The 25,721-nt window shown below is 40.4% G+C and overlaps 1 protein-coding gene across 4 annotated transcripts in view; it reads left to right on the top strand.

The window, feature by feature from the left end:
* Nucleotides 1-25,721, top strand: part of PDE8A (phosphodiesterase 8A) — a 152,364-nt gene that overhangs the window by 46,844 nt on the left and 79,799 nt on the right. The gene's annotated exons all lie outside the window — the stretch shown is intronic.

Raw genomic sequence — 25,721 nt, 5'->3', positions numbered from 1 at the left:
ATATTCCCTTGTTTGACACCATAGTACAGGCTCACCTTGAGTTGCGAAAGGAGCAGCCTGAAATTCTTTTGGCTTTCTTCTTGATTAATAACCTGTAGATTGTCTGTCCTTGGTATAAAAACTTGGATAATTTTGTTGTTTGGATTTCTCCTGCTTGTAAATGAGAAACCAGAAAAATACAGTGTATTTATTATAAGGGGAACAAAGGTCGTGGAAACAGTAACTTTTAAAAAGAACCCATAGTTACCTAGCTTTTAAAGGCCTAGACCTGCTTGTTTTAGTCCTAAAAGACTGTGGAATAAACCCCTCATTTTCTCTGATTTACAAGGAAACTAAAATGTGGAAAATTTGATCTTTTAAGAGGCATGACTTCTGGTTTTATGGGATTGTTTATTTTAAAGTTTAAACATTTCAGTGTCTCATGGTACTCTTAGTTAAAAGGAGGTTCTCGTGAATATCATGTAGCTATTAAAATTATAATTTTAGATCTATGTTGCAAGAAAATACTCAGTTTTAAGTGAAAAGAAGCAGGGGAAATGGTCACTTTATGAAATGTATCAGGATATGTGCTCATTTGTTAACAGGGATTACTACTTGAGGTTAATAACTTAGATTTCAGGTAATTAGCATTTTACTTTTCTCCTCTGCATCTTTTCTGTATTGTCTGGATTTTGGAGTAACTATGTATTACTTTAGATTCAAAGAAAGTATAAAATAATTTTCTTTACTGAGGAAAGAAAGTAAAACCTAAGATTTAAACTTTCTACACCCTTCCCTGGAAAATTATCCCAAGAAACTAGGAGGGGGAAAAAAACAGAAATTAAGGGTATCTTTGAAGAAATCAGGAGATGTCTGAAACTCAAACCAAAAAATAAATGAAAAGTGTTTTTGAAAGATTGGACCAGATCTATGAGAGGAAGTAAACAGAAGATGCTTGCAGCTGCAGACTTCAGGAAAAGAAAAATCAACTAGCAAATAACACTTTCCAAGGTGAAGGATATATACCCTGGGGTTCAAAACCAAAATGTTTGGTTTGAAATAGTGGAAACGAGTGCACAGGCTGGTGGCAGGAGCTTCGCTGGATCCAGTTTGATTCCAAGATGCAGAGGAGTCTGGCCTGAATGAGGACTTACACAAGTAGCATTTGCAGGGAGCAGGCTGAGCTGTGGTGGCAGGAAAGAGCGCAGTCCCCACAGTGCACATGTACTGTCCTGCCAGAAAAAGAAAGAACACTCCTGCTTCCCTAAATGTGGCTCTGGCTCTTCTCCCAAATAAGTCTTCAAATAACTGGTCTAGGAAAAACTGCCTTCAAAAATGAGTAATCAAGGAGTTCCGAACCATTGTGGCTTAGGGGGTTGGTATCTGTGAGGATGGATAGTATCCATGAGGATGTTTGATCCCTGGCCTCTCTAAATGGGTTAAGTACCTGGTGTTGACCCAAGCTGTGGCATGGGTGGCAGACATGACTCTGACCTGGTGTTGCTGTGGCTGTGGTGGAGGCCGGCAGCTGCAGCTCTGATTCACCCCCTAGCCTGGGAACTTCCATATGCTGCAGGTGCGGCCGTAAAAAGAAAAAATTAGTAATCAAAAACTGGAGCTCTCCTGCGGCTCAGCTGGTTAAGGATCTGGCATTGTCACTGTAGTGGCTTGGGTTGCTGCTGTGGCGCAGATTCAGTACCTGGCCTGGGAACTTCCACATGCTGTGGGTGCAGCCAAAAAAAAAAAAAAAAAAAAAAAAGGACCAGTTTAGGATCTAGTCAAACAATTATTTAAAAAATGTTGAAGAAACATGAAAAAACAAAAAAGATGATGGATAACACTCACTAGAAAAATACTGCTGGCACATGACCAGATGTTTTGTAAATTAAAGAAAAATGTCACTGCTGTAAAGAGCTGGAGCACAAATCAGAAATACAGGCGCTCAGGGAAGAGACAGCAAGTCATTAGGCAGAAATACCTAAGTTCAAGAAAGAAAGGAGTTCCCGTCATGGCTCAGTGGCTAACGAATCCGACTAGGAACCATGGGGTTGTGGGTTCGATCCCTGGCCTTGCTCAGTGGGTTGAGGATCCGGCGTTGCCGCGAGCTGTGGTGTAGGTTGCAGACATGACTGGGATCCCATGTTGCTGTGGCTCTGGTGTAGGCCAGTGGCTACAGCTCCTATTAGACCCCTAGCCTGGGAACCTCCATATGCCGTGGAAGGGGCCCCAGAAAAGGCAAAAAGACAAAAAAGAAAAAAAGAAATGAAGTGAGTGAATGTGAAAATAGATATAGTTAAGAAAGATATGAATGACAAGTACAAAAATTCCCTGAAGAAAACAAATAATAGACAAAATAAAAATTTAAAGATATAAATCAACAAAAGTTCCCAGAAACAGAACTTGAATCTATAGTTTGAAAGGTCATACTGTACTCAGGAAAAATTAACGTAGAATGGCCAGGTTTGCTGTGTATCCCAGTAAAGTTATTGGACTTCAATGTAAAGAATTATTTGGACCCAGGCCAAAATATCAACTCATTTATAAAAGGGGATATTTTGGCTGCTCCTTATCATCTAAGAACACTGACAAAATCTTTACGAGAAATAAATTTGACCTAAGGAGTTGATATTCATTGAACTTGGGTTTGTTTTGTTTTGTTTTATTTTTATAAAAGACAAGTTTTTAGATAGAAGAAATTGAGAAAGAGGAGTTCCTGTTGTGGCTCAGCAATAACAAACCCAACTAGTATCCATGAGAACTCGGGTTCGATACCTGGTTCTGCTCAGTGGGTTAAGGATCTGGTGTTGCCATGAGCTTCAGTGTAGGTCACAGACACAGCTCAGATCCCAAGTGGCTATGGCTGTGGTGTAGGCTGGCAGCTGCAGCTGTTTTGACTGCTAGCCTGGGAATTTCCATATGCTGCAGGTGTGGCCTAAAAAAAAAACCTGAGAAGGAATATCCCCATGATCTCTTCTTGAGGAATCTAATCAAAGACAAATTTCAGTCCACCAAGTGATAACTGGAAAAACTCCAGCAAAAGAACCATTATAAGCAATGAGTCTGTTTAACTGTAGGTTAAAACAAATTTGGAGATTAGCCTGATTAAATGGAATATGATGGTTATATGACCTGGCAATGCAAAATTATCTAGCTAACCAGATTTGAGAGGAAGGGAAAGAAGATGGTGGTAAATTTAGAATATTGTTCCCTCATCTTTAATAGCTAGGGTTCAAAGTGTATCATTCAAAGCTAACAGGGAGTTCCCGTCATGGCTCAGTGGTTAACGAATCCGACTAGGAACCATGAGGTTGCGGGTTTGGTCCCTGGCCTTGCTCAGTGGGTTAAGGATCTGGTGTTGCTGTGAGCTGTGGTGTAGGTTGCAGACGTGGCTCGGATCCCGTGTGGCTGTGGCTGTGGCGTAGGCCGGCGGCTACAGCTCCAATTAGACCCCTAGCCTGAGAACCTCCTTTTAGAGGAGGTGTGGCTCTAAAAAGACAAAAAATAAAATAAAATAAAGCTTCCAAACTATAGAGCTGTAGGTATATTTAAGAGTACAAAGTTAAACAGGATATAGTATGATGGATTAAAGTATGATGGTGGAGGAATGGTACAAGAGAATTAGATATCTTGAATCCATCATTTATCTTAGGGGATTAAATAGATACTATCTAAAGAAATAAAGGCTCTCAGATACTAATAAAAGTAACCACTGGGAGTTTCTTGTGACTCAGCAGGTTAAGGATCTGACATTGTCACTGCTATAGCTCAGGTAGCTGCTGTGGTGCAGGTTTTATCCCTGGTCCCAGAACTCCTGCATGCTGTGTGCGGGGCAAAAAAGAAAAAAAGTCAACTAGATTAAAAATAAGCCATCTTATTTAAATATCAAAAAATATCGAAGTATACACACAAAAGAAGACAAATAGACCCCATTAAGGATAACAAAAATAATTGATAGGACGAAGGCCACTGTCTTGTCATAGCAGTAAATATAGCTGGAAATCGGAGGTCATCAGCTTGGTCATCAGGAAGTCGAATCTCATACTCCACTAACAGGGTTCTTTAACAGGAGAGGCACTGCCCATCAGAAGGGATGGATACAGCACGAGACTCTCCAGAGAAACCACAAAAATGCTCCCTCCATGAGAGAAAAAGCTTTAAAAATCCGTCAGGCTCCAAGAGTAAGAAGTCATTGAATAGTACCAGTCAAGTGAGTTCTTCTCTCTGGTCCTTTTCTGTGCTCCCTGCTCCAGAAATTGCAGTTAGCACATACAAGGGAGGTAACAGGGGCAGGGGGTGGGGGGAGTAGCACCCCCTGCCCCACAGCTGGCCCTATTGGTGAGGAGAGAATCTTCTTCAAATGAAAACTGAAGTGCTGCTAAGATACTGGACTAATGTCAGATAATGTTTTGCCTATGTTCTTTTCCAGGAGTTTGATGGTGTCCTGTCTTATATTTAAGTCTTTAAGTCATTTTGAATTTATTTTTGTGCATGGTGTGAGGGTGTGTTCTAGTTTCATTGATTTGCATGCAGCACTATTGCCTTTGGAGTGGATAAGCAATGAAATCCTGCTGTGTAGCACTGGGAACTATGTCTAGTCACTTATGATGGAGCATGATATGTGAGAAAAAAGAATGTATACATGGTATGTGTAACCACGTCACCATGCTGTACAATAGAAAATTGATAGAACACTGTAAACCAGCTATAATGGAAAAAAGAAAAATCATTATGTATATATATATATAAAGATACCAGACTGATAATTTTCTTTTTAAAGTACCTAACCTCTTTTTGAAAGTAAATGCAATTAGTGCCTAACTCATAATTACACAACTTGATAAATTTTTGTAAATGTAACCAGCACTCAGATCAAGGACTAGAACATTCCAGGAACCTATAAGGCTTCCTGGTATTCTCTGTCAGTCACCCACTACCCTCACCCCCCCAAATACTCTGAATTAGTTTTGCTTGATTTGAACTGTAAATGTAGTAGATTGCTTACTTCTAATTACAAAATTGAGGCTTATTTGTGGCTTCTTGAGTGTACAGGGTTGAATAGTATCTTCTCAAAATTAACGTCTGGTGGGCCTCAGAATGTGACTTATTTGGAAAGAGTCTCTGCAGATATAATTAGTTAAGATAAGGTCATACTGGATTAGGGTAGGCCCTAAATCCAATAACTTGTGTCCTTATAAGAAGTCCATGCTATGGCAGAGGCAGAGATTGGAGTGTGGCAGCTACCAGCCCAGGAAAGCCAAGGATTCCCAGCAACCACCAGAAGTTTGGAAGAGAGGGACATGAACTAGCTTCTCCCTCAGATCCTACAGCAGGAATCAACTCGGCCTACACCTTGATTTTGGACCTCTGGCCCCCTGAATTGTAAAAGAATTTTCTGTTGTTTTCAGCCACCTAGTTTGTGGTAATTTGTTAGGGCAGCCCTAGGAAACTAATAAACTCTAGGACTAAGCAGAAAATTTATGAGACTCATCCCAGTTTTAGGAGTAGAGGAAGCACTATTTCCATTAGACAGGTTTAAAGTGGGAGAATGACTTAAAATCACTTTTGGTGATTTCAAGAGCCTTGCATTTTCAACATACCAATTATAGAAGCAAACTCTTGGCTCCCTGGAATATCAGACTCTTGTATTATGTTCACTTTCCAGACGGGCAATGCCGATAAAACCTTCAGATTTATTTCATACATTTCATTCTGCCAAGCTCTTTTGCGGGGGGGGGGGGGCTTTTTAGGGCTGCACCCGCAGCATATGGAAGTTCCCAGTCTAAGGGTTGAATTGGAGCTGTAGCCTCTGGCCTACACCACAGCCACAGCCACGCCAGATCTGCGTGGCATCAGTGACCGACACCTACAGCTCACAGCAACACCGGATCCTTAACTCACTGAGCAAGACCAGGGATGGAACCCGAGTCCTCATGGATGCTAGTCAGATTCATTTCCGCTGAGCCATGATGGGAACTTCACTGCCAAGCTCTTTTTTCAAAGTGAGTCCTGTGACTCAAGCACATTCACCTCTGGAAGTCCATTCTTTGGGAAGTTCTTCAGTGACTCCTGATGGGGTTCTGTCCTCAGAACCACCACAGTTCAAATGATTGCTCTGCCTTGCAGTGCATATAGCTAATCAAAGTTAAAAGATCATGAAAGCAAAACTGCATATTCAGATTTGTTCTCTCCCTTTAAGTCTTTTCTCAGATCGCCTATAGTATGGTGAATTAAGCCAGCCCCATGGACCTTGCCCCACAGTGACAATCTCTTGAGAAGTCTTCAGTGTGCTAGGAATCTGTGATTTTCCAAAACACCGCCACCTGTTTACTGAAAACAATTTAGGAAGAATTAACATATAAGTGAAACTAGCTATTTACAGAAGTGGTCTGCCCTAGTTTCATTTTCTGAGGTTAATTATAACTTCATGTTTTTGATTTGTCTCTTATCACAGTGATATATGTTTGATACTTTAATACTTTTTCTAACAACTTTTTATTGGGGAAATTTTCATACACCATTAAATCAGCATGATAAAATTCAAAATTCTTTAACTTGCTACATGAAGATATTTTGAGCATATGTAGATGAACATTCAAAATTTATTTATTTATTTATTTTTGTCTTTTTGTCTTTTTAGGGCCGCACCTGAGGCATAAGGAGGTTCCCAGGCTAGGGGTCTAATCAACGCTACAGCTGTCAGCCTGCACCACAGCCACAGCAATGCAGGATCCAAGCTGCATCTGCAGTCTACACCACAGCTCACAGCAACACCGGATTCTTAAACTCACTGAGCGAGACTAGGGATCAAACCCGCAACCTCTTGGTTCCTAGTCGGATTCTTTCCACTGCATCACGACAGGAACGCCTCAACATTTATTATTAATTTCCGAAATATTTTTGCTTTTATTTGCTATTGGTCCTATAGATTTTTTCTACAAAATCACATGGTCATAATCTAACATTTTTATATGAAAATTGTGCCTTTAATTTAAATGGAGAAGGCTTACTTCCTGTTTTCGTACATCATGCTTTCTTTTGAGATTCAGCTAAGTGTGGTGAAAACCAGTGTGGTTTTTCACGTATATGTTATAATTTAATGTAAAGCAATTTTTCAAAAGGAGATCAGGAACTTTCTGTGATACCTAAACAAAACTGGTTAACAATAGCAATTAATCTGGGGAGTCAAAATGCCAAGAGTAGCAACAAGACAAGAATCTAATCAATCAGAACTTTGAATATTTGGCTAATTGAGAATATACTCCACTGTAACAAAATTGGATCATTTCTTTGGAGACCTTGGAGAGTGAGATAGAATATCCATTCAGCTGGAAGGATTTCGCAGTGAAATTAGAAAAAGAACAATGATTTATAATACAAGCCTGTCAGGAAATCTAGCCAGTCTTTTTAAAAATTTTTATTTATTGAAGTATAGTTGATTTTTTTTTTTGTCTTTTTGCTATTTCTTGGGCCGCTCCTGCGGCATATGGAGGTTCCCAGACTAGGGGTCGAATTGGAGCTGTAGCCGCCGGCCTACGCCAGAGCCACAGCAACGCGGGATCCGAGCCACGTCTGCAACCTACACCACAGCTCACGGCAACGCCGGATCGTTAACCCACTGAGCAAGGGCAGGGACCGAACCCGCAACCTCATGGTTCCTAGTCGGATTTGTTAACCACTGCGCCATGACGGGAACTCCCCAGTATAGTTGATTTAAAATATCATGTTAGGGAGTTCCCCATTGTGGCTCACCGGAAGCGAATCTGACTTCCATGAGGATGCAGGTTTGATCCCTGGCCTCTCAGTGGGTTACGGATCTGGCATTGCTGTGAGCTGTGGTGTAGGTCGCAGATGCAGCTCAGATCTGGCAGTGTTGTGGCTGTGGTGTAGGCCAGCAGCTACAGCGTCTGTTAGACCCCTAGCCTGGGGACTTCCATATGCCACAGGTGTGGCCCTTAAAAGACAATAAAAATAAAATAAAAATATCATGTTAGTTTCAGGCATACAGCGCAGTGATTCAGTTATACCTGCATATATATATGTTCTTTTAAAAATTTTTATTGGAGTATATTGACTTAGAATGTTGTGTTATTTTCAGGTATACAGCAAAGTGAATCTGTTATACATAGGCATATATCCATTCTTTTTCAGATTCTTTTCCCATATAGGTCACTCAGAGTACTGAGTAGATTTCCCTGTGCTATACAAGTAGGTCCCTGTTCTTACCCGTTCCATATATAGTAGTAGTTACATGTCAGTCCCAGTCTCCCAATTTATCCCTTCCCCCAGCATTTCCCCTGTGGTAACCGTAAGTTTGGTTTCAAAGTCTTTTAAGTCTGTTTCTGTTTTGTGAATAAGTTCTTTTTATCATTTTTATTTTTATTTTTTTACTTTTTTTTTTTAGGGCTGCATGCGAGGCATATGGAAGTTCCCAGGCTAGGGTCAAATTGGAGGTGCAGCTGCCAGCCTATAGCAACGCTGCCACAGCAACTCAGGATCCAAGCTGAGTCTGTGACCTATACTGCAGCTCACAGCAATGCCAGATCCTTAGCCCACTGAGCAGAGCCAGGGCTCCAACCTGCAGCCTATCCTTGTGGATACTAGTCAGGTTCATTACTGCTGAGCCACAACAGGAACTCAATCTTTTATATCTTTCTTTTTTTATTAGATTCCTAGCCAGTCTTGATTTTTACTCTCACAACTGGGCTTTATCTTTTTTTTTTTTTTTCTTAGCTATTTCCTTTAGGATCATTTATTATGAAAATAAGGGGAAATGTTGGAGAGTTCAGTTATTTGGTAATTGAATTCAGAATATAGTAATTGCATTTAGCAGTTACCAAGCATTGTACTTTTTTTTTTAGTTTCCACTTTTATGAAAGCAAGTAGAACTCAGAAGCTCAGTCCAGTCAGGGAAACAAGTGAATATGATCCCACTGTGATGATTATAAACCCAGGATGCTTTGGGAACACATAAGTGTGGCACCTCATCCAGATGGAGTTTGGAGCTAGAGGCATAGTTAGAGTTTCCCCATGATTGAATCTGGAAAGAGGAGGAATTAAAGGAGAAGAGGAAGAAGGGAATATGCCACTCTGAGTGATGTGGCCATGGCAAGAGACAAGGACTTTTAAGGACTTCTAAGTGGTTGGGGCAGGTGGTTGAAGTTTAGGCTTCAAGCACAACAGGAGCCTTGAATGCCCTACGAGAGGGTCCAGGCTTTATCTAGGGCAATGTAGAGCCCCTGAAGGATTTGACACTGTAAAATCCTATTTTGTACTATATTTATGCATCATATATTTCACTCCTTTTGAAACAACATTCTGATGTTTTTGTGCTTTTAATATGCATTCGTATCCTGTCCCACCTCCCCACAGTATACAGCTTATCTGGTGAATTCAGATAGTGGTGATGGAAGATAGAACTGACTTTTTTGTCTTTCTGTTTACACGTTTAATACAAGAGAATGTTTAAGTGTAATAGATATGAAATGAGCAGAAAGATATTTTGAAATGTTTTGTGTTCTTTATGTATTTTTGTACATCCTGTAGAAATATGTCATTCCCTATATATTTTCAGGCACTTAGGAAATTTTGGGGGTATGAATTCCGTTTTAGGACTTGTGTGGATGTATTCTTATTAATTATTACTGAAGTAAAGAGGAAATGATATCAGCAGATGTGCAGAGCTTTTATTTGCACTGAATACACTATTCATTTAGACAAAAAGATCATTTCTCAATTCAATCGAAATATTCTAATTTAAGGCCTAAATCATTTGTGTCATAATCTCTATGGAAACAAAGCTTTCTACTGTGTAGTAATTGCATAAGTAACTCATTTCCCCTTGTAGACACACAAATTGTAGATGCAGATGCCGCTTTTTCCATTTTCTCTCAATAACTCTCTCAAAATAGAAGAGACTTTAGCTGATGACGTTTGTTTATATGTTTTATAAAGTTTAAAATATCTGTTCAAATTTCCTGCTTACATATATTTTTATCAAATTGTCAAAACTTAAAAATTGTTGATGAGCTCCCTTTCTTTTCCTGGTTGAAATTCCAGTGCAGAGGGTTGAATTATCTTGCTTAGTTCTTAGCATATTAACATCATCTGTGTGTGCAAGGCTCTTTCCAGTTGGGTTGTCTAGTTTTGCCTCACTGATCTTCAGGCATTCTTTATATATTATGGGTATGAGTCTTTTGTCAGTTATATGTTTTGCAAATACCTTCTTCCCCCCTTCTGTGATCTAGCTTTTCAGTCTCTGACTGGAGTCTTTTGATGAACAAAAGTTCTTAATTTCGAAATCTAATTTATCAGTATTTTCCTTTCTGGTTTCCTTTGTTTAAAAATCCTTGCCTACCTTCCAAGGTTCCTCTCTTTTTTTCTTGGCTGTTTTTTTTTTTTTTTTGTCTTTTTGCCTTTTCTAGGGCTGCTCCCATGGCATATGGACCTTCCCAGGCTATGGGTCTAATCAGAGCTGTAGCCACCAGCCTTCGCCAGAGCCACAGTGACGTGGGATCCGATCTGCATCTGCGACCTACACCACAGCTCACGGCAATGCCAGATTCTTAACCCACTGAGCAAGGCCAGGGATCAAACCCACAACCTCATGGTTCCTAGTCGGATTTGTTAACCACTGAGCCACCTCGGGAACTCCGTTGTCTGGATTATTTTTATCTGATTCTCCACTCCCTCCCTGCCTAACACAGGTAACCATTCTAGTGTGTTTAATATATGTCATTTTGTTTTTATGTGTTCTTATAAAGTATGTATTGTTATATGTTTATGTATTTTAATTTATGTAAATGGTATTATAGATCTCATTCTGTTTCTTACTTTTTTCACTTTTAATATCTGCCATATTGCTGTCCCCAGTTAGATATATCCATATTGCTTGCAACTCCCTGCCATTATGATTAACCTTGGACAAATGTCTTTGTACATGTCCCTTTACAGGTCTTTGTGAACAGACCCAAAGTTTTCACTTCTGGGTCATAGGATATGCAGGTATAGGCAGTGCTGACTTAACCTTAGTAATCAGTTCCTTAACATCAACTGTAAAAGTTTCAACCAGGAGTCATTTCTTACTTTTTTTTTTTTTGGTCTTTTTAGGACCACACTCATGCATATGGAAGTTCCCAGGCCTAGGAGTCGAGTTGGAGCTGCAGCACCACACCACAGCCACAGCCATAGCCACACTGGTTCTGAGCTGTGTCTGTGACCTACTCCACAGCTCACGGCAGTGCTGGTTCCTTAACCCAGTGAGTGAGACCAGGTATCAAAGTCAACTCAGAACCCTGAATTTATTTCCTAAAGCATAACTGAAACTTAGTAAAAAACTGTACTTAAATAACAGTCTAGCATATTAGGCAGTAAATTGCTTAAAACCTCACTTTCTAACCAACAGTAGTTGTTGTTTTTTTTTTTTTTCTTCTGTTGATTTACAATGTTCTGTCAATTTCAGCTGTACAGCAAGGTGACCCATTCATACATACACACATACATACATACACACGCACACACATACATACATTCTTTTTCTCATATTATACTCCACCACATTCCATCACAAGTGGCTAGATATAATTCCCTGTGCTATGCAGTAGGAACCAATGGTTATTAACAAGCAGTTGCTTTGCATTAACAGGGGACGTTTGCCTGCCTTCCTATAACCTGCCAAACAGAGGAAGCAGAGAGCAGCTCCCAGGAGGATGGTGCTGGGATGCCCTCTCTGCACCAGCTTCAGGGATGCACACCCCCTTTAACACTGCCTGCTTCCCAAAATGCTTATGCAGTTGTGACTGCTGTATGTTCTAAAAAGTGTATGTGGATTGTAATCCTGCACATCATTTTATTTAAAATGTATTGGACTTCTGGTTTCTAGTTCTTTGCATAAGAGCTTAGATGTCAACACTCCGTCCTAACAACAAGCAAAGCTTGAATAGACTGAAAAATCAACAATGGTTCAAAAGTCAATAAGAGAGGGGAAGACACAGGGCAAACTGTAGCCCCCAAGATTGGGTGGGTAGGTGAATACAGGGGGTCACTGCTTACGAGACTCCTGAGGAAAAACCTCCACACCAGTCCAAGTCAGGATAGGAAACCTGAACTGTGACTGATGCATTACTGGCAGCTAAGTGAAGACAACTCAGAGTTGAGATCTCCAGGGGCACTGTGGCATGGGGGACCCCCCACAACAATGTGAGATTTACCTTTAGGAGCTTGACCACATTCCCACAGTCAATACCAGACAAGAAAATACTGGCTTTAAGAAATACACTTTAGGAGTTCCTGTTGTGGTTCAGTGGGTTAAGAACCCAACTGGTATCCATGAGGATGCGGATTTGATCCTTGGCCTTGCTCAGTAGGTTAAGGATCGGATGTTGCCACAAGCTGCTATGTAGGTTGCAGATGTTCCTCCGATCCAGCATTGCCGTGGCTGTAGCTCCAATTCGCCCCCTAGACTGGGAATTTCCATATGCTGTAAGTGCTGCCCTAAAAGATTAAAAAAAAAAAAATTAGAGCAGAAATCAATTAAATTGAAAATAGGAAATCTGTAGAGAACTCTTGAAACCAAAAGCTGGTTCTTTGAAAAGATCAGTAAAATATATAAGCCTCTATGGAGGCTAATTAAAAAAGAGAGAAGACACAAATTACAATATCAGAAATGAAAGAGGAGACTTCACTACAGATCCCACGGAAATTAAAAGGGTAGTAAAATAATACTGTGAACAGCTCTATGCCCACCAATTTGATAACCTAGATGAAATGGATCAATTCCTTAAAAGACACTATCTGTCAAAACTCACATGAGAAGAAATAGACGATCTGAAGAGGCCTATATCGATTGAAGAAATTGAGTCAGTAATTAATAACATTCCGAAAGTGAAAGCACCAGGCCCATATGGTTTCATCGGTGAATGCTACCAAATATTTAAGGAAGAAATCTGTTCTCCACAATCTATTTTAGAAGATGGAAGCTCAATGAGTTAAAATCTTTCTAACTCATTCTGTGAAGCCAGCATTCCCCTGACAAAGACATTACAAGTTAAGAAAATTATAGCAAAACTTGTCATGAACATAGATGCAGAAATTCTCAATATTAGCAAATGAAATAGAAAAAGTATAAAAATACCCAGGTAAACAAAGCCTGTTCTACATCAGAAAATCAGTTAATGTAATTCCTAACATCACCAGACTAAAAGGGAAAAAATAACATGATCATATCAGTAGATGGAAAAAAGCATTTGAAAAAATACGAAACCCATTCATGATTAAAAAAACACTCGGTAAACTAAGAATAAAGAGATTCTCCCATTCTCATTTCAAGGAAAAATATTATTTTGTATCTGTGGGAAACAGTGAATTATTATGGCAATCATTTTATGACATATATAGGTCAAGTCTTTATGCTGTACATCTTAAACTTTTCCTGTGCTCGTGTCAGTTATATCTCAGTAAAACTGGAAGAAAAAAAAGAGAAACTCCCTCAACTTGATTAAGAATATCTATAGGAAGTTCCCCTGTGGCACAGCAGGTTAAGGATCCAACATTGCTTCGGGTGTGGTGCAGGTCGAAACTGTGGTGTGGGTTTGACCCCTGGCCCAGGAACTTCCACATGCCATGAGTTCGACCAAAAAAAAAAGGTGTATCTGCAAAAACCTATAACTCACATCACATTTAGTGGTGGGAAACTTGAAGCATTGCGCTAGAAGTCCTTGCTAATGTAGTAAAGTGAAAAAAAGGAAATAAAAAATTTGGGAAGGATGACTTGTTCACAGACGACATGACTATCTATGTAGAAAATCCAGAACAATAGACAGAAAATTTCCTAGAACTAGTAAGTGATTATAGCAAGGTTATGGGATACAAGGTTGATATACAAAAGTTGATTGCTCTCCGATATGCTATTAATGAGCAAGTGGTATTTGAAATTAAAAACACAATACCACTTAACATTAGCACTCCAAAAAACAAAGGAAATACTTAGGTATAAATCTAACAAAACATGTGCAAGGTCTATATGAGGAAAACTGCAAAACTCTGATGAAGAAAGAACCAAGTAAAATGGAGAGATATTCCATGTTTATGAATAGGAAGACTCAGTATTGTCAAGATAGCTGTCTTTCCCATCTTGATCTATAGATTCAATGCAATCCCATAAAAATCCCAGGAAATTACTTTATGGATATTGACAAACTGATTCTAATGTTTACATGGAGAGCAAAAGACCCAGAATGGCTAACACAATATTAAGAACTAAGTTGAAAGCCCAGAAATAACACCCATGAATGTAGTCAAGTGAGCTTTGACAAAGAAGCAAAGTTAATACAGTGGAGCAAAAATAGTTGCTTCAAACGGGGCCTGAATAACTGGACAACCACACACTAATGAATTTAGATACAAATGTCACACCTTTCACAAAAATTAACTCAAGGTGACACATAGGCCTAAAAGTAAAATGCAAAACCATAAGGGTCCTCGAAGATAATATAGGAAAAGACTTAGATGACCTTGGTTATCATGATACTTTTTTTCCTTTTTGTGTTTTCTTAGGGCTGCACTCGTGGCATATGGAAGTTCCCAGACTAGAGGCCGAATCAGAGCCACAGCTGGTGGCCTATGCCACAGCCACACGGGACCTTATGGATAGTAGTCGGGTTCATTACCACTGAGCCACAATGGGAACTCCAGTGATAGTTTTTTAGATATAACACCAAAGATGTAATCTATGAAAGAAATAATAAGCTAGACTTAATTAAAATTAAAAACTTCTGCTTTGTGAAAGTATCAAAAGAATTAAAAGACAAGTCACAAACTGGGAGAAAATATTTTTGAAGGACACATCTGATAAAGGATTGTTGGTCAAAATATACAAAGAACTCTTTTTTTTTTTTTTTTGTCTTTTAGGGCCACACCTGCAGCATATGGAGGTTCCCAGGCTAGGGATCAAATTGGAGCTACAGCTGCCGGCCTCCACCAGATCCATAGCAATGCAGGATCTGAGCCGCATCTGCAACCTAGACCACGGCTCATGGCACTGCCAGATCCTTAACCCACTGAGCGAGGACAGGAATCAAACCCGTGTCCTCATGGATGCTAGTCGAGTTCGTTAACCACTGAGCCACGAAAGGAACTCCACAAAGAACTCTTAAAAACTCTACAGTTAGAAAATGAACAATCTGATTAAAAAATGGGCCAAAGACCTTAACAGACACTTCACCAAAGAAGATGTACAGATGGCAAATAACTGTATGAAAAGATGCTTGTGTCATATATCATCAAGGAAAAAGCAAATTAAAACATCAGTAAGATACTACTCCACACCTATTTAAGTGGTCAAAATCTGGGACACTGACAACACCAAATGCTGTGTTATGTTGTGCTGATGTGGAACAACAGAGAAGGAATGCACACAGTGCTGGTGGAAATGCAGAATGGCATAGCCACTTTGAAACATAGTTTGGTAGTCTCTTATAAAACTAAACATAGTCTTATCATTATCTAGCTGTTGTTCTCCTTGATATTGACCCAAAAGAGTCGCAAACTTATATCCACGCAAAAACTTGCTCGGGGATATTTATAATAGCTTCATTCATGATGGTCAAAACCTAAGAGCAACCAAGATGTGCTTCAGTAGGTGAATGGATAAACTGTAGTACATCCAGACAATAGAATATTATTTAGCACTAATGGAATATTGGTCAAGCCACCAGAACAGCAGCAACAACAACAACAAACCCATGGAGGAAACTTGCATATTACTAAGTGAAAGAAGCCAGTCTGAAAAGGTTACATACATACTTGTATGATTCCAACTATATGGTAGTCTAGATAAAGCAAAACTATGGAGACAATTAAGAAAAAATGGTTGCCAGTGGTAGGGGGTGGGGAGAGATGAATAGGCAGAGAACAGAGGATTTGTAGTGAAAATACTCTATATGATATTAAAATGATGAGTGTATATCACCATATGTTTGTCTAAACCCATAGAATGTACAATAGCAAGTTTGAACCTGAAGGTAAAGTATAGATTTGGGATGATTATGATGTGTCAATGTAGGTTCATTCTTGGTTTAAAAAAAAAAAAATGTTCTGTTTAAAATAAGAGAAATCTCTTACCACCCTCTCAATCTTATTGTAAACCTAAAACTACTCTGAAAAAATTAAGTCTTAAAAATATGTTATATTTGGAGGACATAAATAAATACACATTTTTTTTTCTATATAAATACCAGACAACTTCTGGTCAAAATTTTACCTTGAGACTCTCAGGAAGAAGCAGCCCTGGGAGAAGAGTCTCCCTTGGAAACCTCTAATCTGGGCTGTTGCTGTTTGCAATGAAGGGGGATCAGTTGCTTATTCATTCTCTCCTCCCCCCCACCCCCCATCCTTGATCCAAGACCTTCATCAGCCCCAGGGATTCTTGACACTCTGCCTTTACTATATAATATACTTGCCTCTTTTCCCTGTGGTTCTTCTTCTGGCATTTAACTGTGTGCCAGGCACCATGCAGAAAGCATGGTTATCTGTTATCAAGTCTTCACCATCACCTAACAACTTGATCTCCAGGTGAGACTTAGCAAAGTGAAGAGACTTGCCTAAAGTTAATAGTTTTTCAGGGGAGAGAGGTCAGAGTTCAAACCCTTATCTGTCCCACCTCAAGAATACTGGTTATGGGAAGTTTGGGTGATTCTAGATAATCTGTTCTGTTGTGCGGGTTGTCATTCTCAGTGTAATCTATCACTGAGGTTCATTAAGCTAACCTAGTAAAACTTAGCCTGGGTGTAAACTTAGCATGGTGTAAACATGATTGATAAATGTAAATATGCCTGAAATAGGCTCGTCCCAGAGAGAAGCAGGATACAAATTTATTAACTTTTATTTAGGAATATTCCTGTTGATATCCAAATCATCAGTGCATGTTGATTCAGTTTTTCTTGGGGAGGGAGCTGAATAAATAGCATTGAATTCTCAGCCTCTTGCCTCCCTCTCCCAGGCAACCTGTACACCTTCCTTCTCATTCTGATGGTTGGATACAAGCGATCAGTTTCCTCATTTTTGAGGGCATGGAGGAGAAGTAGGTTATAGTCTGGCCTCCATGATGCTATATCTCTGATTTCTGCAGCTGGGCAGTTGGATTTGAAGCTTCTTCTTTTTTTTTTTTTTGCTTTTTAGGGCCACACCTGTGGCATATGGAGGTTCCCAGGCTAGGGGTCTAATTGGAGCTGCATCTGCGACCTACACCACAGCCACAGCAACGCCAGATCTGAGCTGCATCTGCGACCTATACCACAGCTCATGGCAATGCTGGAATCTTAACCCACTGAGTGAGGCCAGGGATCAAACCCACAACCTCATGGTTCCTGGTTGTATTCGTTTCCGCTGTGCCAGGATGGGAACTCCTGGATTTGAAGGTTCTTAAATTTCAGTGACACCCAGTTAAAGAAAGTCTCATGGGCTGGGTTATCCTTCACCTGGCTATTTTCATTGTTTATGGGTCAGTTCTTTCTATTTTCACCTTCAGAAGTAATCTTTCAGAGTTTCAGGAAAACTTTTATTTGTCCCCTGTAGCAAATACATTAATATATTAAAGAAGAGCGTCTGGAATTCCTGCTATGGCTCATTGGGTTAAGAGTCCAACCATAGTGGCTTAGATTGCTGCAGAGGTACAGGTTCAACCCCCCCCCCCACCTTGTGCAGTGAGTTAAAGGATATGGCATTGCCACATCTTCAGTGTAAGTAGAAGCTTCAGCATGGATCATTCAATCCCCGGCCCTGGAACTTCCATATCTGCAGGTGTGGCCATTTAAAAAAAAAAAAAAGTGTGTCCTATTTTTTATACAGTATTTCAGGGCATTATGAAGTTAATTGTTTGATTACCTTAGTGCCTTGAAAGAAATAATTCTTTGGGGAAAGAGAGTTTTAAAAATACCTGCGTATGTATTTGTGTGTGGGTGTGTTTCTATGTGTGAAATTATAGTTTCATAGCAAAAACTTCTTAGAAAACCTTTTCTGTAGAGATTTAGAATTTATTGGGCATTTTCACTGTCAGGCGTTGTGTTAAGCTCTTTAAATAGCTCATCTAATCCAGATAACCATTTTTTGTCCAACACTATGGGTTTGGGAAAAAGGGACCTGAACGGTTTTATCCTAGCACACATCTCAGTTTTGGCATCAAATTGGGTAACATATACAAGGTTTCTTGTAAATATTTGCTATTTAAGTTTACTTAAGGGCAAATTAGAAACAGGTGAGTGGACAATAAAGCCACTAGGACATTGAGGGTGGTTATATGGAATATTTTGCTTGCTCTGGGAGAAGGACCAGGGGAAGCTGCTAGGAAGGAACTTTGCCTCAGGGTAGATCTTGGTGCCATCTTGTGGGTGGATCTGGAAAGGACCAAGCAGATCCCTGCCAGCTTCTACCAGGATGCCTTGCAGAACCCCAAATTTCCATACAACACTGATATAAAACTGCAAGTCATGAATAAAACTGCAACTCTGGATTTGATTGTGTCCTGTCCCATCAGCAAGTCCTGATCTCTCTACCTCCAAAACACACCCCACATTCTTCTGCTCTTCTGCTCTTCTCCATGGCCGCTGCTAGGCCAGGCTAACCATCCTCTCTCACTCGGACTGCTACAGAAGCTGCCTTACTAGTTTCTTTGCCTCTTCTCTGACTCTCCTATGGACCGAGGTAGCCAAAAGGATCTTTAAAAAAAAAAAAAAAAAAAAAAACAGATCATGTCCTTCTCTTTGTGTAAAACTCTCTAGTGGCTTTTCATGAAATTTAGAGTAAAACCCAAGTTTCTTGTCCTGGCTTGGGAAGCTCTGCATCTTAACAGCTCCTGCCTAGCCATGAGCTCATCGCAGTACTCTTCCCTTTCCTTCCCTCCAGTGTTCCCCTATTCCCACCTGAGGTCCTATGTACCAGCTGTTCCCTGAGCCTATCTATGCTCCCTCCCTCTTGGCATGGATGACACCTTGTCATTCAGATCTCACCTTCCACAATGCTGCCTCAGAGAGGTCTTCTTTGATTCAGAATAGCAACCCAGTTACTTGCCATCAAATCCCTCCCTGATGGAGTTCCCGTGGTGGCTCACTGGGTTACAAACCCCACTAGTCTCCATGAGGATGCAGGTTCAATCCCTGGCCTCGCTCAGTGGGTTAAGGATCTGGCATTGCCATGAGCTGTGGTGCAGGTCGCAGACATGGCTTGGATCCCGCATTGCTGTGGCTGTGGTGTAGGCTGGCAGCTGTAGCTCCAATTCAACCCCTAGCCTGGAAACTTCCATATGCCACAGGGAGGGCCCTAAAAAGACATTAAAAAAAAAAAAACCACAAAAAAAACCTCTCCCTGTTGTATAGAGATATTATCTGTCTTGTTCTCTGTTGGATTCCCAATCCCTTGCCTTGGAAACCATTTAACAAATAGTAGACGTTCAGCATAGATTTGTCGTATGCCGCTTTCCAGTTTTTTGGTCTTATTTCAGGTAGGTATACCTTGGGTCAGGTGATTTTAGGCCTTTCCCAGTGAGGCATGAGAAGATCACAAAAATTAAGTTCCCATGAATTGGGCCCAGTTCTGTTACCAGAGATTTAACCATACTGCTCTGAGCTTCAGTTTGGTCACCAATAAAATGGAGTTACGAGCTTCCCTTACTCATAGGGTAAGGAGTAATTTGGATTTAAACATGATTGGCAGCAAAGTATTTAGCACATAGTAGATACCTTCTTTCTCTATTAAAATTGCGTCATGTTGTCCTTTTTTTTTTTTTTTTTTTTTTTTCCTTTTTAGGGCCACATCGGCGGCATATGGAAGTTCCCAGGCTACGGGTCTAATTGGAGCTGTAGCCACCGGCTTACGCCACAGCCACAGCCACTCCAGATCTGAGCCTCGTCTGTGATGTACACCACAGCTCACGGCAACACCAGATCCTTAACCCACTGAGTGAGGCCAGGGATCAAACCCGAAACCCCATGGTTCCTAGTCAGATTCATTAACCCCTGAGCCACTACGAGAACTCCATCTTGTCCTCATTTACATTTTCACTTCCTGCTGCTCAAGGACAGGCTAGGCATTTGAATTTTGCTCTCCCAATACTTCCCTCTGTGCCTGGCTTATAGCAGAATAAGTCGGTGGTCCACAAATGTCTGGATTAGTTTTGAATTTTTCTAAGAACTGATGTCTCCTGACTCTTGTCTAGGCTGTGCCCCTTTGATCAAGTTACCACTCTGCCCAGCGAGAGAGAGAGAGAGAGAGAGAGAGAGAGAGAGAGAGAGAGAGAGAGAGAGAGAAAAACTAGATGGCCACTGGCTTTACAGGGAAAGCCTGGAGGCACAGTATGGCTGAGGGCAGAATCTGATTTCCATCTTTACTCTAGTTCTTAGGTTTGTGAACAAGTAATGGAAATTGATCCCAGCATAACTTTCTGTTTCTAAAAGGGGGGGTATGGGAAAAAGAGCTAGATCACATGATTCTTTTGTGGTTCCTAGCCCTTTCCTAAGATTCGTAAGATTCCTTCCTTCCTTTGCAAAATAATATATACATGAAAATACTCTGAAAATTGGACGTGCTTTATAACATACACACATATATGTATAAGCTGGTATCAGTATGATTTCTAGATAAATGAAGGGCTTAAAAAGATAGCTGCTGAGTAAACATTCAGAAGTATTTTTTTGAATGTCTACCATGTGCCAGGAAATGTTTTGGGTATTGGAAATACAGCAATCAGTAAAGCATATAAATTTCTGTGCTTTTTTTTTTTTTTCCTGCAGCACATAGAGGTTCCCAGGCTAGGGGTCTAATTGGAGCTGTTGCTGCTGGCCTACCCCACAGTCACAGCAATGCCAGATCTGAGCTGCATCTGCGACCTCCACCACACAGCTCACGGCAACACCAGATCCTTAACCCACCGAATGAGGCCAGGGATCGAACCCTCAACCTCTTGGTTCCTAGATGGATTTGTTTCCTATGCATCACGATGGAACTCCGTTCTTTTTTTTCTTTTTTTGTCTTTTTTTGCCTTTTCTAGGGCTGCTCCTGCGGCATATGGAGGTTCCCAGGCTAGGGGTCCAATCGGAGCTGTAGCCACCGGCCTACGCCAGAGCCACAGCAACTCGGGATCCAAGCCGCATCTGCAACCAACACCACAGCTCACAGCAACGCCGGATCCTTAACCCACTGAGCAAGGCCAGGGACTGAACCAGCAACCTCATGGTTCCTAGTCGGATTCATTAACCACTGTGCCACGACAGGAACTCCTCCCTGTTCTTCATAGAACTTACATTCTCATGGGAAAGACACTCCTTTTTCTTTTTTCTTTTTTTTGGCTGCACCTGCAGCATGCAGAAATTCCTGGGTTGGGGAGTCAAACCTGCATCACAGCAGTGACCTGAGCTCCTGCAGTGACAACAGTGGATCCTTTTTTTAAATAATTTTATTTTCCCACTGTACAGCAAGGGGGTCAGGTTATCCTTACATGTATACATTACAATTACATTTTTCCCCCACCCTTTCTTCTGTTGCAACATGAGTATCTAGACAAAGTTCTCAGTGCTATTCAGCAGGATCTCCTTGTAAATCTATTCTAAGTTATGTCTGATAAGCCCAAGCTCCCGATCCCTCCCACTCCCTCCCCCTCCCATCAGGCAGCCACAAGTCTCTTCTCCAAGTCCATGATTTTCTTTTCTGAGGAGATGGTCATTTGTGCTGGATATTAGATTCCAGTTATAAGTGATATCATATGGTATTTGTCTTTGTCTTTCTGGCTCATTTCACTCAGTATGAGATTCTCTAGTTCCATCCATGTTGCTGCAAATGGCATTATATCATTCTTTTTTATGGCTGAGTAGTATTCCATTGTGTATATATACCACCTCTTCCGAATCCAATCCTCTGTCGATGGACATTTGGGTTGTTTCCATGTCTTGGCTATTGTGAATAGTGCTGCAATGAACATGCAGGTGCACGTGTCTCTTTTAAGGAGAGTTTTGTCCGGATAGATGCCCAAGAGTGGGATTGTGGGGTCATATGGAAGTTCTATGTATAGATTTCTAAGGTATCTCCAAACTGTTCTCCATAGTGGCTGTACCAGTTGACATTCCCACCAACAGTGCAGGAGGGTTCCCTTTTCTCCCCAGCCCCTCCAGCACTTGTTATTTGTGGATTTATTAATGATGGCCATTCTGACTGGTGTGAGGTGATATCTCATGGTCGTTTTGATTTGCATTTCTCTTATAATCAGCGATGTTGAGCATTTTTTCATGTGTTTGTTGGCCATCTGTGTATCTTCTTTGGAGAAATGTCTATTCAGGTCTTTTGCCCATTTTTCCATTGATTGATTGGCTTTTTTGCTGTTGGGTTGTATAAGTTGTTTATATATTCTAGAGATTAAGCCCTTGTCGGTTGCATCATTTGAAACTATTTTCTCCCATTCTGTAAGTTGTCTTTTTGTTTTCTTTTGGGTTTCCTTTTCTGTGCAAAAGCTTTTCAGTTTGATGAGGTCCCATGGGTTTATTTTTGCTCTAATTTCTATTGCTTTGGGAGACTGACCTGAGAAAATATTCATGATGTTGATGTCAGGGAGTGTTTTGCCTATGTTTTCTTCTAGCAACAGTGGATCCTTAACCTGCTGCACCACAGGAGAAGTCCTAACACTCCTTTATTAAGAAGGCAAATAAAATATGTAACGTGGCAAATGGGGACAAAAGTTACAGTAAAAAAATGCATACAAGAGACAGGGAGCTTCAGGGAGTATAATATTTAGGCAGCTTGGAATTACGTGTCTCTCTTCTCTCCTACTCCCAAAGGATTCATAACAGTCACTTTGCCCTCTAGTGTCATGATGTTAGGTCATTTAGGCAAACAAAATAAGTCTTAGGTGGTTCACCAAAGCATCTAATAATAATATATTTCTGATTTCCATCAGCCATATTTACAAAAAATCATTTTGAAATATTAAAATACAAACAGACATCTGATGTCCTAGTTTAACAATCTTTTTAAACAATAAATCTTAAATAAATATTTAAAAACTGAACAGCTTGTATGATTGCTGATTTAACTCATGAATAAATTGTTGTTTCTATATTACCTGAAAGTATTAGTTGCTTTGAAGCTGACAGATATGTTAAAATTGATTTGAAAATAAAAAATGTTAAAAGGTCTCTGGCCTGAAGCACTAGGATAGTTGGATTCTGATTTCATACACAGAGAAAGGATGAATACATGAATTCTAGTAGTTCTGATCCCCTTTATCCAGAGCGGCTGAGAAGTTGTTTACTCTGAGGGCCCACTGCTGACGTCTGCTCACTGAGTAATGTCATCACATTTCCTGGCGGTGGTTATTTGGGGGGGCAGCAGTGGTAAGTAGTTGTCCTGCTCTGCTGGGACACTGCTCGGCAGAGGTCCCGAGAGCCGGATATACCCCGTAGACAGGATGTAAGGTTAAAATGCAATGTAGTTAAGTAAATAAGTGTTCAATGGTAAAATGGCATTGCTCAAACAGTAACATTTTAAAATAATACCGCTAAAATTATATTGAGGCAGAGTCCATGATCTTTAAAAAATTAGTCTATAGCTTCTTTTATTTCTTAAAATTAAGGGAGTGGGGAGTTATTTAATAAGTTGAGATCATAAAGTTATGCTTTCCTTTGTAAAAGTTATTTTACCCGCCTGTGGTGTAGATCATGTACTCAGAATTGTTTCCCAAGCGAGATGAGACCTTGCCTCAGCCACCTATACTTTTATCTTGCCCCTCAGCTTGTTACTAATACTGTATATACACATAAATGTATTTTTTAAAACCAAATTAGTCACTAACATTTAAAAATTTTATTAATTGTTACCTTTAACTTAATTTTCTCCTCCTGGTTTCCTTAAGTTTGTATTGTTAACTTTCTCAAATTTAGTGATTTGAAAGCTTAGTATAATTACTTAATTCTTGTTTCATGATAAGAAGATTTAAGACTGAATTTTGCTTCTATCCATAATTTTGATATTATTTTACTAATATCTTAGTACATGACATTCTCATTTTTGTTATTTTCAAAGTAATCATAGGTATAGTTTTCATTTCCGCTTTAATCCAATATTAACTGAGTTAATATTTTAAAATTTTCCAGGGAGGGGGTATTTTTTTAACTTACATTTTTAATTTTGTCCTGATTGCATTATGGTTGAAAATAAAAACTATACAAGTTTTTGTTTGTTTGTTTTGTCTTTTTAGGGCTACATGCGAGGCATATCGAGGTTCCCAGGCTAGGGGTCGAATCAGAGCTGTAGCTGCCGGCCTACTCCACAGCCACAGTAACGCCAGATCCGAGCTGCGTCTGTGACTATACAGCTCACGGCAACACCAGATCCTTAACCCACTGAGCAAGGCCAGGGATTGAACCCACATCCTCATAGATTCTAGTGGGATTCAGTAGCCACTGAGCCACGACGGGAACGCCTAAGTTTTTACTTTTCGGAATGTGTTTTAAGGTTTTCTTTGTGACCTAGTATAACATGTTTTTATGCTCTTCATGAATATTGTCTTCCTCTCAGACTTTATTTTTTATCTGCTTAATAATACCCCCCAGCAAATCTCATGCGTATCCTCTGTGAGAGGCTGCAGTCCCCAGTTTACACAGAGGACCCAGATGCTGTCTAACAACCACTTTATCCTGGGCAGAGGCACATCCCCTCCTACTGATGGGTTTTCTGCTTTCTTTTATGAAACTGCACCCCCTCCCCCAATACTGTAGAAAATTAGCAAAATGGTTTTCCTTTCATTTTTTTTTCTTTCTTTTTTCTGAGTAGTTCCACTGTCTTCTCCAAGCAGTAGGCCTGTATCATTTCTTGTTCATTCATTCATCCATTTCTTTAAACTTTGTTCAGAAAAACCCACAAAAAACTCATTGTTCAGACTGCTGTCTCAGCATGTCTCTTGCTTTCTCACTGCTCTGTGGGAGTATGATTACATAGAGCAGATCTCTTGCTTTCAAGTCTTTCTTGGCCCTCCTAGATCATCTTCTCTCAGAACCTCTGGCTTTAGCATCCAGCTGTGCGTCTTGATACGAGGCTGGCCTGTTGCTGCCCCGCTCAGGAGGTTAGACGGTGCCATGGGGTGTCTGTGCTCACGCTTCCCACTACTGCAGGCCTTCCTCCTCAGTCTTAGGTCCAGAGTAGTAGCCACCCTCACTCTTACACCTTCTGAGATGAAATTACTACAAAGCAAATCAGAAACTGATCCTGTGTCCCATAATTAGTAGACATCAGCTTCTAGCAGTTAAAGATATACACAGACTTCCTCTATCACTAGACGGGTTTCATTTTCTGTATTTAGTGTGGGTTAGATCACTGCTTGAGAGAGAGATGGGAGGTGGGCAGTCAGGGAGTATCTTGTGGGAAGGTGAGTAGGTCTAGTTCTGCTGCTGCTCTGTTCTCAGTATGGAATCACACCATCACCCAGAGGCCATAGGAGGGTAGGGATCCCTTCAACACATATAGTGTTTATGGAAAAATTGCAAAAATGTGTCTCTTCTGGGTAGCCACAGAGGGCCAGGGGTTATGGCTTGATGCTGGATTTCAGCCCTACATTTCCCTCCCTTGTGTTCCTTTGTACAGTGCACAGACTTCCCAAACCTTCCAGGGGCCCTGGGTCTGCAGCACATGTTATAGAACTAAACAGACTGGTCAATGGAATCCCAGCTGCCACTTACTTCTGTGTGGACATAAACTGCTGGGAACCTGAGTTT

This window comes from Phacochoerus africanus, chromosome 9, assembly GCF_016906955.1.
Source record: "Phacochoerus africanus isolate WHEZ1 chromosome 9, ROS_Pafr_v1, whole genome shotgun sequence".
NCBI classification, from domain to species: Eukaryota; Metazoa; Chordata; class Mammalia; order Artiodactyla; family Suidae; genus Phacochoerus; species Phacochoerus africanus.
The sequence above is the reverse complement of the archived record's forward strand: the minus strand, read 5'-3'. Positions and strand labels throughout refer to the sequence as shown.